At 39.4% G+C, this 13,971-nt stretch overlaps 1 protein-coding gene across 1 annotated transcript in view; it reads left to right on the top strand.

The window, feature by feature from the left end:
* The window catches only part of CHCHD3 (coiled-coil-helix-coiled-coil-helix domain containing 3), a 123,686-nt gene that overhangs the window by 82,520 nt on the left and 27,195 nt on the right, over positions 1-13,971 (top strand). The gene's annotated exons all lie outside the window — the stretch shown is intronic.

Raw genomic sequence — 13,971 nt, 5'->3', positions numbered from 1 at the left:
GAGTGAGGCTGAGCACTTTTTCATATGTCTGTTGGCTGCCTGTATATCTTCTTTTGAGAAATGTCTATTCATGTCTTTTGCCCACTTTTTAATGGGGCTGTTTATTTTTTTCCTTTTGGCTCTTTTGAGTTCCTTGTAGATCCTAGATGTTAGGCCTTTGTCAGATATACAGTTGGCAAATATTTTTTCCCATTCGGTGGGCTGTCTCCCTGCTCTCTTGATGGTTTCTTTTGCTTTGCAGAAGCTCGTTAGTTTGATGAGGTTCCACTTGTTCTATCTTATTTCTTAAGGTATGGGCATTTAGGGTTCTGAATTAGGAATTGGTTGCCAGTTGCAATTTCCATAAGGGTGTCTCCTGCGTTTTCTAAAATTCTTATAGTTTGAGGTTTTACATTTAGGTCTTTGATCCATTTAGAGTTGATTTTTGTGTATGGTGATGGGGGGTCCTGTTTCAATCTTCTGCTTGTGGTCAGCCAGTTTTCCCAGCACCATTTACTGAATAGATTTTCCTCTCCCCAGTGGTTATTGTTGGAGGCTTTGTCAAAGATGAGTTGGTTTAGAAATTGAGGCTTTGCTTCCGGAATCTCTGTCCTGTTCCATTGGTTTATATGGCTGTCCTTGTACCGATACAAGGCTGTTTTGATTACTGTAGCCTTATAGTAAAGTTTGAAGTCTGGAAGTGTGATACCTCCTGCTTTGTTTCTTCTGCGAAGAATTGTTTTGGCTATTCGTGGTCGCTTATGAATTTCTGTATTGTCACTTTCAGGTCTGAGAAGAATGATGTTGGTAACTTAATGGGTATTGTGTTAAATCTGTGGATTGTCTTGGGTAGGATGGATATCTTAACAATGTTGATTCTTCCTATCCATGAGCATGGAATATTTTTCCATTTGTTTGTGTCTCCTTGGATTTCTTTTAGCAGTGTTTTGTAGTTTTCATTGTAAAGGTCTTTCGCTTTTCTGGTTAGGAAGATGCTGAGGTATTTCGTTTTTTGTGTGGCTGTTGTGGATGGGATTGTGTTTTTAATTTGGAGCTCTACCTGCTTGTTGTTGGTGTATAGGAATGCAAATGTCTTTTGCACATTTATTTTGTAATCTGAGACTTTGCCAGTGTCCTTTATCAGTGCAAGCAGGTTTTTGACAGATTCTCTTAGATTTTCAAGGTGTAGGATCATATTGTCAGCAAAGAGGGATAACTTCCTCCTTTCCTATTTGGATACCCCTGAGTTCTTTCTCTTGTCTAATTGCTCTAGCTAGAACTTCTAACACAATGTTGAGGGGTGAGAGTGAGCTGAGAGTGAGAGTGGTCTGCCTTGTCTTGTTCCAGTTTTCAGGGGAAATATTTCCAGTTTCTGCCCATTCAGCAATGTGCAAGCTGTGAATTTATCGTAAATGGCACTTACTATTTTTGAGATATGTTCCTCTGTACCTAGGTGTTTGAGGGTTTTTATCAAGAAGGGATGCTAGATTTTATCAGAAGCTGTTTCTGCGTCTAATGATATAATCATGTAGTTCTTGTTTTTACATCTGTTGATGCATTTAATTACATTTATGGTCTTGCGAATGTTGAACTAGCCCTACATCCTGGGGATGAAGCCTGCATGTCATGGTGAATGGTTTTTGAGATGTGTTTTTGGATCCTATTTGCTAGCACCTTGTTGAGGATTTTTGCATCTATGTTCAAAGGGATATTGGCCTGTAGTTCTCTTTTTTTGTTGAATCTTTACCCGGTTTAGGTATCAGTGTGATGTTAGTTTTGTAAAGTGATTTGGGAAGAATTCCATCTTTCTCAATTGCCTGGAATACTTTCAATAGGATTGGTATCAACTCCTCCTTGTATATTTTGCAGAATTCTGCTGGAAAGCCATCCGATCCCCGGCTTTTTTTGTAGGTAGTTTTCATATGACAGAGTCAATTTCCTGGGTTGTTATTGGTCTATTTAGTATCTCAGTGTCTTCTTGTTTCAACCTGGGGAGGTTGTGTAATGTCAGAAAGTACTCCATTTCATTTAGGTTATCAAGTTTGTTTCCATGCAGGTGTACACGGTAATCTCTGATAATCTTTTGTATTTCTTCGGGGTCAGTTGTGATTTGATCTTTGATCTTTTGTGTTTCTGATTGTGTTTATTTGGGCTTTTTCTCTCTTTTTCTTGGTCATTCTGGCTAAGGATCCATCAATCTTGTTAATTCTTTCAAAGAACCAGCTTTTTGTTTTTTGGATGTTTTCTATAATATTTTTGTCCTCTATGTCTCGTATTTGGGCTCTTATTTTGGTGATTTGGTTTCTTCCACTAAAGTTGCAGTTTTGGTGGTCTTCTCTTTCCAGCTCCCTTAGGTGATTTGTTAGGCTCTCCACTTGTGATGTTTTCTTTCTTTCTTTTTTTTTTTTTTTTGAGTTGGAGTCTCACTCTGTCGCCCACACTGGGTGCAGTGGCTGCTCCCAGCCACCGCAGCCTCGATCTACTGGGCTCCGGCGATCCTTCTGCCTCAGCCTTCCAAGTAGCTGGAACTACAGGCACGCACTACCACGCCCAGCTAATTTTTTGATTTATTGTAGAGATGAGGTCTCGCCAAGTTGCCCAGGCGGGTCTCGAACCAACGAGCTCAGGCAATCCACTCACCTCAGCCTCCTAAAGCGTGGGATTACAGACTGAGCCACCAAGCCTGGCTGTGATGTTTTCTTGATGTATGCTTGTAGAGATTTAAATTCCTCTCTTAGAACTGTTTTCTTGGCATCCCAGAGGTTTTGGTAAGATGTTTCTCCATTTTCATTTGTTTCCAGGAATCTTTTAATTTCTGTTTTGATTTCAGCGTTGACCCAGTAGTTGTTCAGCATCATATTGTTTAGTGTCCATGTCTTTGTGGACTTTGGGAAAATTTTGTTGGTATTGATGTTTATTTTTATTCCACTGTGTCTGAGAATGTTCATGGCAAGATTTCAACCTTATGGAATTTGTTTATGCCTGATTTATGGGCAAGGATGTGATCGATCTTGGAGTACGTTCTATGTGGTGAAGAGTAGAATGTATATTACATGGTTGTTGGGTGGAATAATCTGTAGGTATCTATTAAGTCTATTTGGTGGATGTCAAGTTTAGGTTCTGGATCTCTTTGTTGATTTTTTGCCTCAGTGATCTATCTAGGACTGTTAGTGGGGCATTCAAGTCTCCTGCTGTAATAGTGTTAGAGTCAGTATCTTTTTTTAGTTTACTTAGTAGTTGCTTTAAAAATTGTGGGTCTCCTGTGTGGGTGCATATATGCTTAGGATGGATATTTCTAGTTGATGGGTTGAACCTTTTATCATTATGTAGTGTCCTTTTGTATCTTTTTAAATTTTTGATAGCTTAAAGGTTGTTTTTTCTGATATTAAGATCGCAGCTCCTGCCTTTTTTGTGATCCATTTGCCTTGAAACTTGTTTTCCATCCTTTAACTTAGAATCTGTTTGTGTCCCTTGAATTGAGATGAGTCTCCTGGATGCAGCAAATAATTGGGTCATGATTTCTTATGGTTTGCCATTCTGTGTCTTTTCAGTGTTGCATTTAGTCCATTCACATTCAGGCTGATTATTCAAATGTGATTGTTTATCCCTGTGATGAGGTTCTTACAAAGTTTTTTCTTTGCTTGTTTCCTTTTGGTTTTGGGGTTGATGTATATGTGTGTTTTCAAGTTTCTTGTTGTGCTGTATTCTCTGTTGATTCTGTGCTCTGCTGTTCTCTTGGGAAGTGTGTGGTCATTCTTTTTTTTCTTTCTTCTGTGCTTAATACCTTTTTAAGTGTCTCCTGTAGAGGTCTGGAAACTGCATAATCTCTTAGTGATTGGATGTTTGGGAAGGATTTTAATTCTCCATCACTGATGAAGCCGAACTTGGCTGATAGGAAATTCTTGGTTGAAATTGTTTATCTTTGTGAACTTTGAATATAGGGCTCCAGTCCCTTCTTGGTTATAGTGTTTCTGCTGATAGGTCTGATGCTATTCTGATTGGTTTTCCCCAGTAGGTAGTCTGACCTTTCTCTCTTGCTGCCTTTAATATTTTTTGCCTACTTTGTGTAGGTGAATTACTATGTGTCTATGGGTTAGTCTTCCCATTTGATGTCTTGTGGGGGTTCTCTGTATCTCTTGTGCTTGGTTGGTCACCTCTCTGGTGAGATGGGGAAAGTTTTCTTGGATTACCTCCTGGAATACTTGCTCCAAGTTGTTCTCCATTTCCTTTTCTTCTTCTAGAATACCAGTCAGGTGTAGGTTTGGCCTTTTGATATAATTGCACATCTCTTGAAGGTTTTGTTCTTTCTTTCCGAGACAGATCAGGTTAATTCCAAGTCTGGTCTTCAAGTTTTGAGATTCTTTCTTCAGCTAGATTAATTCTGCTTTCTGTGCTTGTCATCTTGTTATTTATTTCCTTGATGAAATTTTTTTATTACCAAAATCTCTGTTACAAGTTCTATTAGTGTTGTATCTTGTCTTTCTTGAGTCTTATTCACTCTTTTAATCCATTCCCTAATTCCTGTAGTATTCTGGGACCAGTCGTTGGTGACTTCCATTGTTTGGGCACCAAGTTCTGATTTTTCAGGAGTTTTGTCTTTGGTACACTTGAAATTGCCTGTGGTCTTCCTTTATTTGTTTGTTCATTTGTGGCAGATCTCTTGTTTTCTCTTTAGTTCTGTTATTCGGTGTCAGTGGGAGAGGCTTCCCCTTCTGCTGTTTTCTTGTTCCTCTATTTTTCCCTGATCCTGGCTCTGGATTTGCTGTATTTTGAAATAGGACAGTAGATGGGAAGCTTTGCTGCCTCTTGTAGGTTTTGAAATTCGAATAAAGTTGGGGATGGGGCGCTAGGATTCAGAAGCTGCTTGCAAATTACAGTGTTCATTTATTGTGGTATGCGTTCCCTAAGACCCACTCCCCACCACCACTCTATATGATGATGCAAAGCAGAAACCAATGCAAAAAGCAATTGAACACACACACACACACACACACACACACACACACACACACACACACACCAAACTATAATAACAACAAAGTGAAACAAAAACAACAATAGCAACAAAAAAACCAAGAAAACTAAACACACACACACAAAGACAAACAAAGACTGGAAAAAAAAAAGGAACTCAGATCGAACCTTCACATATATTGACACACACTTTAAACTATAAAAAATGAAAATAAAAAGCCCAGAGGACAAAAGAATAAAAAGAAACCAACAACAACAGCAAAATTGAAAGATGAACACTCATTCATTCACATACACACATAAACAGAAAACAACAAATAAAAGAAGAAAGAAACAGAAAAAGAAAAGAAAAAAACTTGGGGGGGATGCAGATCAAACCTGACATACACATTCATGCTCAAAGGAAAATATATTTGAGAAATAGATGAACAAACAGTCAAAAAATTTTAAATAATTAAAAGCAAATTAAAAAAGGAAAAAAACCCTATCCTCTTGTGGCAGGCTTTGTAATTGTTCCTCTATTCAGTCTCTCCTGCAGAGCCACCTCTTTCACTCTTTCCTCAGTGTTTGGAGCAGGGAAGGAGGAGGGGAAGTGGAGGTCAGTGGGGCTACAGTCCTCCCCTCCCACTCTGGTATGGCCTGGAAGATCTCCTCCAGTGGGGAGGTATGGGATTGTGTCTTCCCCAGGTATATACTCGCCGGGGGTGCCCCAGCCAGGCCTATCCTGGAATGGACTTCTATTATGACTGATGTCTAAGCTCCGCCTGGGTTTGTCCCTCTCAGGCATGGCGTAGCTATGTGGGTCTGATGTTTAGAGGATTGCTGGGGAGGGAGAGGGTTTGGGTTAGCCCCAGACTCACCTCTTATCTCTTTGGAGTCCTTCCTCTTTCTTTTCTGGCCACATACTTTGTCCCATGACTGGATCAGGGTAGGAGGTGGGCCACCTGAAACAGTCCTCCTCAGATCCCTCTAAAGTTTGTGCTTTCAGGATATTCCCTCTGGTTCATGATCAATCCCTGAGTAGTTGATCTGCCAGTCACAGAGATTTGGTCTATGCCTCTGTGGTGAGCAAGTCAAAGCACTTTCCTGCTCTGCCTTAAAGATGGTGGTGGGGTGCCTCTTGTCCTCTTCCATGGGACTTTGCCTCTGGGCTCCTTCTGCAGCCCCTGCTGCCAGTGTCCTTCCAGGCACTAAAGTGGTAAGGCAAAACCTGGAGCTGGCAGTCTCCTGCTGTGATGGTGAGGCAGAGCCTGGGGCAATGGTCTCTCCGCAGCTTCTTCACAGGAAAACTTTTGTCTGTTTTTTAAAAAAATGGCACTCTGTTTCTGTGATTGGGAAGAGCCAGGGATTAAGCAGAGAAGCTGTAGCACTAGTTGTTGCACCAGGGGCCTGGCCACTTGCTCACGAGCCCCTACTTAGACAGTCTCTCCTAGCATTTTCTTCCCTGGAAGGGTTTTGTTGATTTTAAAAAAAAGAAAAAAGAAAATGGCACTTACCTTCTGCATCCTGGGAATTGCTAGGGTCCAAGCCCAGCAGCTGTGGCATCAGCCACTGCACCAGGAGAGCCCTGGCTGCTAGCTCCCTAGCCCTCAGTCAGTCAGCCCACTCACACGCCCACTTGCTCACCAGCATGTACACAAAATTTTCCATACACTCACAGCGGGACTCGCATAGTCTGACTGGCTCAGCTGCCATCTTCCCGACCTCCCCTAAATTCCTTTTTTAATTAGCACAGTTTTTTCTATTAGTGTTGATCTTATTATTTTGAAAACATAAGTAAATATTTTTCTTGATTTTTTTTTCTTGATTCCAAACTATTAGCAGATGCAGAATTTTAGCTCATTGTTCAGGTCCACCCTATAGAGATACATGCAGCCCACCCATAGACCACATAATGCTGGTTTCATGTAATGAACACAGAGATAGCATTTTAGAGATGGAAGAGGTTGTGATGCTCTTTAAAAATGTTAGCAAAAGTAATCTGGAATTGGAAGCCAGAAGACGGCCCTGGTCCTGCTGTGTCTACTTATTCTTGGAGCATGGGCAAATCCGTTTCCTTGAGCTTGGCTTTCTTATGTTTAAGAGTGTATGTAATTCCAAAACACAAAATACTACTTGCATCCTCCAGTTTTCTTGTAAAGATCAAATCATATATTGAAATTGCATTGAGCCTGTCAACTCTTATGATGATGCTACTTTTTTTTTTGCTGAGTTCGGGTTTTGCTTTGTCACCCAGGCTGGAGTATGGTGGCATGATAACCAATCACCGCAGCCTCGACCTCCTGGGCTCGGGTGATCCTTCCATCTCATTCTCCTGAGTAGGTGGGACTATAGGTACATGCCACCATGTCCACCTCTTTTTTGTTGTTGTTTTTTGTAGAAACAAGATCTTTTTATGTTGCCTAGGCTGGTCCCGAACTCCTGGACTCAAATAATCCTTTCACCTCAGCCTCCCAAAGTGCTAGGGTTATAGGCATGAGCCACCACACCTGGCCTAATACTATTTTAAATAACAACAAAAATAAGAATAATCCCTGCTACCACAACTACTCCTACTCTATTAGTCTCTTGAATAAACTCTCTCATTATTGGAAACACGACAGTGGAGGTTTGATATACACGTTATCCTCCAAGCACACATTTCCGTTTGCTGTGTCAGCGATCAACACTCCACAGAGCACTGAGCCTAAATTGGAAGTACCTGCATCTGACAGTTTATTTCACTATGTAGTAGTGTGCTGTTTTGAAGAAAGGCTCACCTGCCCCACCCTTTGCATGCTCTGGCCCACTTCACGTTGTCTTTCTCCTCATCTCTCACCTACCAGTGAATTGTCCCAGTGTCCTGTCATTCATTCTCACGCTTTCTTTGGACATATGTCATGACTCAGTTTCAACTGTGGGGCAAGTTAACCTACCTCTAGGCTGGGCAGTGTCAGATCCTGGTTTTATATGAATTTTGCCTTTACTTGGAAGCTAGCTTTTGACATTCCCTTTTGCTTTCATGTCCCACCTTTGTGTCAGGCATACCTCCCATGAACACTGAAGCTACTCCAGTGTTCTCCAAGGATAGAGTGATGTGTGGAAAAATGGGTGGATCTGCTTTTTAATGGTTCTTCCCCAACAGTACATTCATTTTCGTATTAAATCTTTACAATATCTTTTAAATCCAAGAATCTCAGGGCTGACTTTCTAATGGAAATTATTTTCATCAGGACTCTGCAACAATCTCCAAGTTTTTAAAAGGGCTAATGTTAGGATTAAGTTGATGTATGAAGGTGATGTTTATGTCCCTGCTTAATCTGTTTTTCTCTAAGCAGGTATGTTTGTATTGGTAGAACAGGTGGGCTGGGGAGTAGCCAGTCAAAGGTGCCAGGCCACTTTGGGCAAGAGCTTGAGTTGAAGCACTGAGCAAGTGTAACACAGCAGGCCATGTACATTTGAATGTGACAGCTGAGAACTGCAGTGTGGTGCCATGGTAAGGAAGGAAGCGAAATTGGTCTTCACAGCCAATGGTGCCTTTCTACTGTCATATATGAAGGGCAGCGACAGAATTGTCATTTCTTCATTTCTCCATTTTGAGTCATGTGAAGTCTTTAGTTTTGTGTGTTTCACACAGATACAAACAAAGGCTTGATTGTGGTTCTTGTAATTCTTAACTTTACTTTTAGAAACCGATGATCTAGCTTGTCTTCTCAGGGGGCTGACCCAAACCCATTAACAAATGGTTAATTTACCATTTGAAGCCCATTTTTGAAAGCAAGCAGGCCCCTCGCTTTTCAACAGCATGTTTGTCAACTCTGTTCTTTGTTAGTCCTGAGGGAATTTTTAAGAAACTCCCAATAGTGGACATGTTATGTTCTCCTAGCCTGACTTCTACAAATCGTGTTGCATGTTGTGTGTGAAACATGTATTTTACCTGGGGTCCTGCCTTCTGGTGTTCATCTCAATTAATTACACATACATGTATTATGTATATGTATATGGATCCTTAATGCTTTTAGGGTTTATTTTTTTGTAAACTATCTGGATTGACCTCATTTGCTGCTTGCATCTTTTCCCACACCATTTCCTTCCCTATAAACATAGGTACATACTGTAACTCCTAGAAATTCAAATACATGCTTTGTTTTTTAATCACTTGGGCATTTCATTTCACCCTGGAAGCCGTAATGAAACCGCGTAACAACGTCACTCATTTCATTTTTACTCTTGCTCAATTGCTGTTTAAACGAATGGAAAGTTAATATCATGGCAACACTTACCGCTGATATGAATGTATTGTATATGAAGGTTTCAGCAGGCGAACATTATTGTGTGACATTAAATAGAAGAGCAATTTTAGGAAGAGTTTATAGATATTTGAAAAGAAAAAGAATTTGTAAATGTGTCCTTATTTAAATAGTACTCCCATTCTGAGTTAATTCTATTAAGACAAGCTAAAAACGAATTAGAAATTGAAACTGTGTTGTTGCCACTAATCATCTTTTTTTTGTAGTGCTTACCTTCATCCAGGCTATCTATTTGTAAAGAATGCTCCTTGTGAACTGTTATATACCAGAAAAAAAGTTACTTTAGTACTAGGAAAGCCTAATGCTTGTGGATTTCCACCATTAGCGAACCTCCCTAAATGATCAAATAGTAAAACTGTTATGACCCGAGTAACGCTCAGGGGCTAACCCTTGTCACGAAAAAATTGAGAAGCAGGAAAACTGGTAGAAAGAAGTTTATTTCTGATTTCAAATCCTGGGAGCAGAACTGAACTCCTGACCTTTCTAAAATGGTTCTGCTCACCCTTCAGGCTTTACAGTCCACTTTTGTAAGTTCAGGGTAGCCGGTACCTATATATTGACTACTTGATTAGCAGAGCATTGTATAGAACTTAAGTCACAGCCGTATTTTGTCAATAATAATAGTTATGGTCCACACTTCCTGGTGCCAGTTACCAGAGGTATCTCACAGGTTTTATCAATAACACCAGGCAGAGGTATTAATCAAGCTTGCCATAGAGCAAAGTGAGTTAAGAGGGCCTAAGCATCATACATTACTACATGTTGTTATACGCAAAAGTTATACAAATCATAAGACTTACGATTACTTTGATACTATATTATTCAATCCTGTGACTACTAAGAGAGGATAGTAAATGGGAATTTACATCTCTCAGTTAATTGGGCACAGTCTGCAGGGAAGTTAAAGATTCTTTGAAGTTACTTAGTGGGAGTGCATCGGTGATAAGGGGAAGCGCACCATTTGTTAACTCTCAGGAATGTGGGCATGTGCAGGAGCACTTAAACACTTGCTGTGCCCTTCTCTAGGGGCTGTGGAAATATGGACAGACCATAGTGGGTCTTTATATCAGATCCACCTAAATTATGAGGGGGGAGAAACAGGGAATAAAAGGATTTTATCTTTTGGAGTTGGATTCTGATTTGATCTCGTAGTACTAATCTGTGATCTTTTAGTACTGTCTTTGAGTAAAGATAGTTTTAAGTAGGTGATTTACCTGTCTTGACGTTGGCTTAATAAGAATGTCTACCTCATAAGCTTGTTTTCAAATGAAGGTTAAATAAGATAACATGTATAAAGTGCCTGGCACATATTAAACTTTCAGTACAAAATATTAATTCTTACAGAGAACTCTTTCTTTGAAGGGAAGAACAGTAGAGTGTGATGGTTGGGATGGGGTCTCAGAAATCAGACTTCTTGGGTTTGAATTCCAGCTTTTTGGGTTATTAGTTCTGGGACCACATCGTAGATTGCTTACCTTTTTGAGGGGTCAGATGCCTCGTCTGTAAGATGGAGGATAATGCTAATACTCACCTCAGGACCACTATCAGGGTTGTTTTGATCAAATGGCCCACTCCAGGTGAAGTCCTTAGAACTGCACAGACACTCACGAATCATAGTCAGTGCTCCATCTGCATCCACTTGGTTCAGAGAAGGGTTTCCTTGTTGAGTAAAGTGAAAAACCTCTGTCTCCTTTCGTGTGCCCCTTCTCATTCTCTCTTGCCTATCTAAGTCTAAGACGTGCAGGCAAGCTCTTTTTGATGAAAATGTGGGCAGAACTAAGCTGAATGACACTAGATGAGCCCCTTCTGCCTTGCTGGAGCTGGTGATTGTCTTTCCCTAAGGCTGTGCCATGTCTAGTTCCAAAAGTGCTTAGTGGGGGAAATAAGATTTGGCAGTTTTTCTTAGTAGATTTAAAAGTAATTTTTAAAAATTATCAACTTGGTTTTTAGTTTGAAGAATATTCCTTTGAGTAAAAATAGTTTTAAAGCTGATGTTGGTGCTAAATGGTCAATTCTTGAGTATGGGGTGTTTCCTTTTTGCTTGCTCAGGAAATCACTTTCAGTGGCGTGGCTCTTAAAGCCCAGGGGCCCCCACCAATGGAATTTTGCTTGTTCCATGAGAGAAAGGGGTAGAATTGTGTTTGACTTTTTAAAAGACTCTCTGAAAGGGGATCCAGGTGGTTAGCGCTAGCCAGCCGGATCTGCTAGTGGAGTTGAAGCCCCGAGGAGAAGATAACAGTGACTTTGTACACACATGTAGGTTCAGAAATTCTCACTTCTGTGCTGAAGGCAAGCACATGTAAGGACGAGGCATGAACAGCAGGCTCAGTACACGTGGGTCTTGCAGAAAGAAATTGAGTCATTTTTGGTGCGGTAGATGCCATCAAAAGCTAAACCTTGAAGAAGGTCTTAGAAGTTAACAGTGCAACGGCTCTATGCCAAGAGATGAGAACTAAGAGAGTCATTTATTGTGCACTTCTGTATTGCTTTGAACTTTAGGAAGAAAAATGCCAAACTTACACCTGGAGATGACTGTGATACTTACTGCAGCCCTGTGCTGTCCTGCAGCCACAGGTGACTATAGAGTATGGTTGGTCTGAATTAGATATGCTCTAAATAAAATACCAGATTTCAAAGACTGAGGAAGAATGAACATTTGGGATATAAAATCTAATTTATTGTATTGATTACATGTTGAAATGATAATATTTTGGATGTATTGGACTAAGTAAAATATGTTGTTAAAATTAAATTGACCTAATTCTTTTTTACTTTTGCAATGTGGCTTCTAAATGTAGTTGGCATTCTGTTTCTGTTAGTCAGTATTGCCCTAACATGTTTTATTTAAACTAAGACAATTGCACAAAAATGGCAATATCACAGACATGAAGCAAAGCTAAAGCCCAGTACCCATCTCACTCTCCTGGCACTCTCCCTAACAGTTTTCATGAATTCTTCCTGTCATTTTTCTAAGTATTCTGTTCTTCCCTTAAGGATATTATAAATTAGAGAATAATCATACAAACAACTGTAATTTAATAGAGATTTGTGGATTGGGGTATGTAAAAAAGTTCCAAATGAACATCTGTATGTCTTTTTGTCTTAGTTACATCCAGAAAAGTCTAATTACTGAATCTGTGCACCTTTAAAGAGACCTCACTGTTACCTGCTAGGAACATCAGAACTGGTGCTTAGGATGAAATAATTAATTTTCATTGAATTTGTAGCATCAATTCTTTTAAATGGTTTAACAGAAGAAACTGACTCTCACTGACTGTAGTAGTAATTAAGATCTCATACCAAATGAAGAGTATTACCTATCATTGGCAAATGTTTTAAGTTTTCTGCAGTATAAGTTTTTAAGAAGTTTTCTGTCTCTTTTTGAAATAATTGTTGATATGATTGCTGAGCTGGTAAACATGGGATAGAATGAATTCAACTAATTTCATTATATAAATGTCATGATATAAAGAAAGGAATTATAGTTGGTGGTAGAATCAGTCTGATTTTGCAATAAACAGAATGCCTTGTACACTGTTCTAAGCACGATAAATGCTCCATAAATACTTTATCAACACTTAAGACATGTTATATTAAATTGAATGATAGAGCATTGACTATCACTGACAATTGCATCTTTTTCCAAATTAAGATACTTTGAAAACTATCAAAAATGACATGATGAAAGTTTAGACAATAGAGAGAACATATTTTACCCATATATTTGCACTGAATTTTCTTCCTTTATTGTAGAAACGAAATGTGGCAATATAGAAATTGTCATTGCCTGTTGGTTTTAATGATAACAAACACAATGAAAATTTAAGTAAAGGGCTTTGTGTAGCGCTTTCCTGGAACATTGTAGGTATTCACTAAACATTATATAGATTTTCTTTGTCTGCTCACACTGGTATAATGCTAGAGCTTAACGGCATCATTTGATCTGATTCTACAACAGTCATTTACCATCTTCATGTAAGAAACCCAATGGCTCGGAGAGGTTTATGTTGATAAACTCAATGTATGGCAGAGTAGAGTCTTCAACCCAGGTATGCAAACTCCTGGTTATATCTTAGTGATTATTGAAATGGCTGTTGTAAACTAGAAATGCAGATACATATTGGAAATTGGGCCTTATAGTCATCCTTTGGATAGTGTTTTGTTTTTAAATCACAGTAATAACATTTCAGTTAGGAGTACTTGTACTCCTTGTACTTGATCTTGTTGCCTCCTTATGCTCATTTTTAAGATGCAGGATTGTTTGCTAATGAGGTGAGTCTAAATATGTGTGCAGATTAGCTGTTTTTTGGGTTTGATTGACACACTGCACCAACTTTGCTGTAATACTTTAGATTAAGTACATCGCCCTCATAGAAGATATGGAGACAAGTCATTGTTTGATCTGAACTTGTTACTGTATTACAGTTTCACACATTTTTACAAAGAAGAATAATCAAAATGACATGTTGATCCAACTGGCAGAGTTGATTCCTAAATGTATGTGAAGCTGCACTACCTGATCTTATATTTGCACTAAGCCTCCTTTTAATTTTTTTTTAACTACCTCTTGGCATAGACTTGTGAGCTTCTAGTAATTTAAAAATTCTGCTGAATGACACTTGATAAATGGTGTGATCCTGTGAATACTGATGAGCACTAGAAATTCGCTTGGTGAAGCATCGATTTCACACCTGAGACCCAGCCCCACATTTAGGTTAAAGGTTTTCCT

The sequence above is a fragment of the Carlito syrichta genome, unplaced genomic scaffold (assembly GCF_000164805.1).
Source record: "Carlito syrichta isolate Samal-C Ts95f unplaced genomic scaffold, Tarsius_syrichta-2.0.1 Scaffold301568, whole genome shotgun sequence".
Lineage (NCBI taxonomy): Eukaryota > Metazoa > Chordata > Mammalia > Primates > Tarsiidae > Carlito > Carlito syrichta.
The sequence above is the reverse complement of the archived record's forward strand: the minus strand, read 5'-3'. Positions and strand labels throughout refer to the sequence as shown.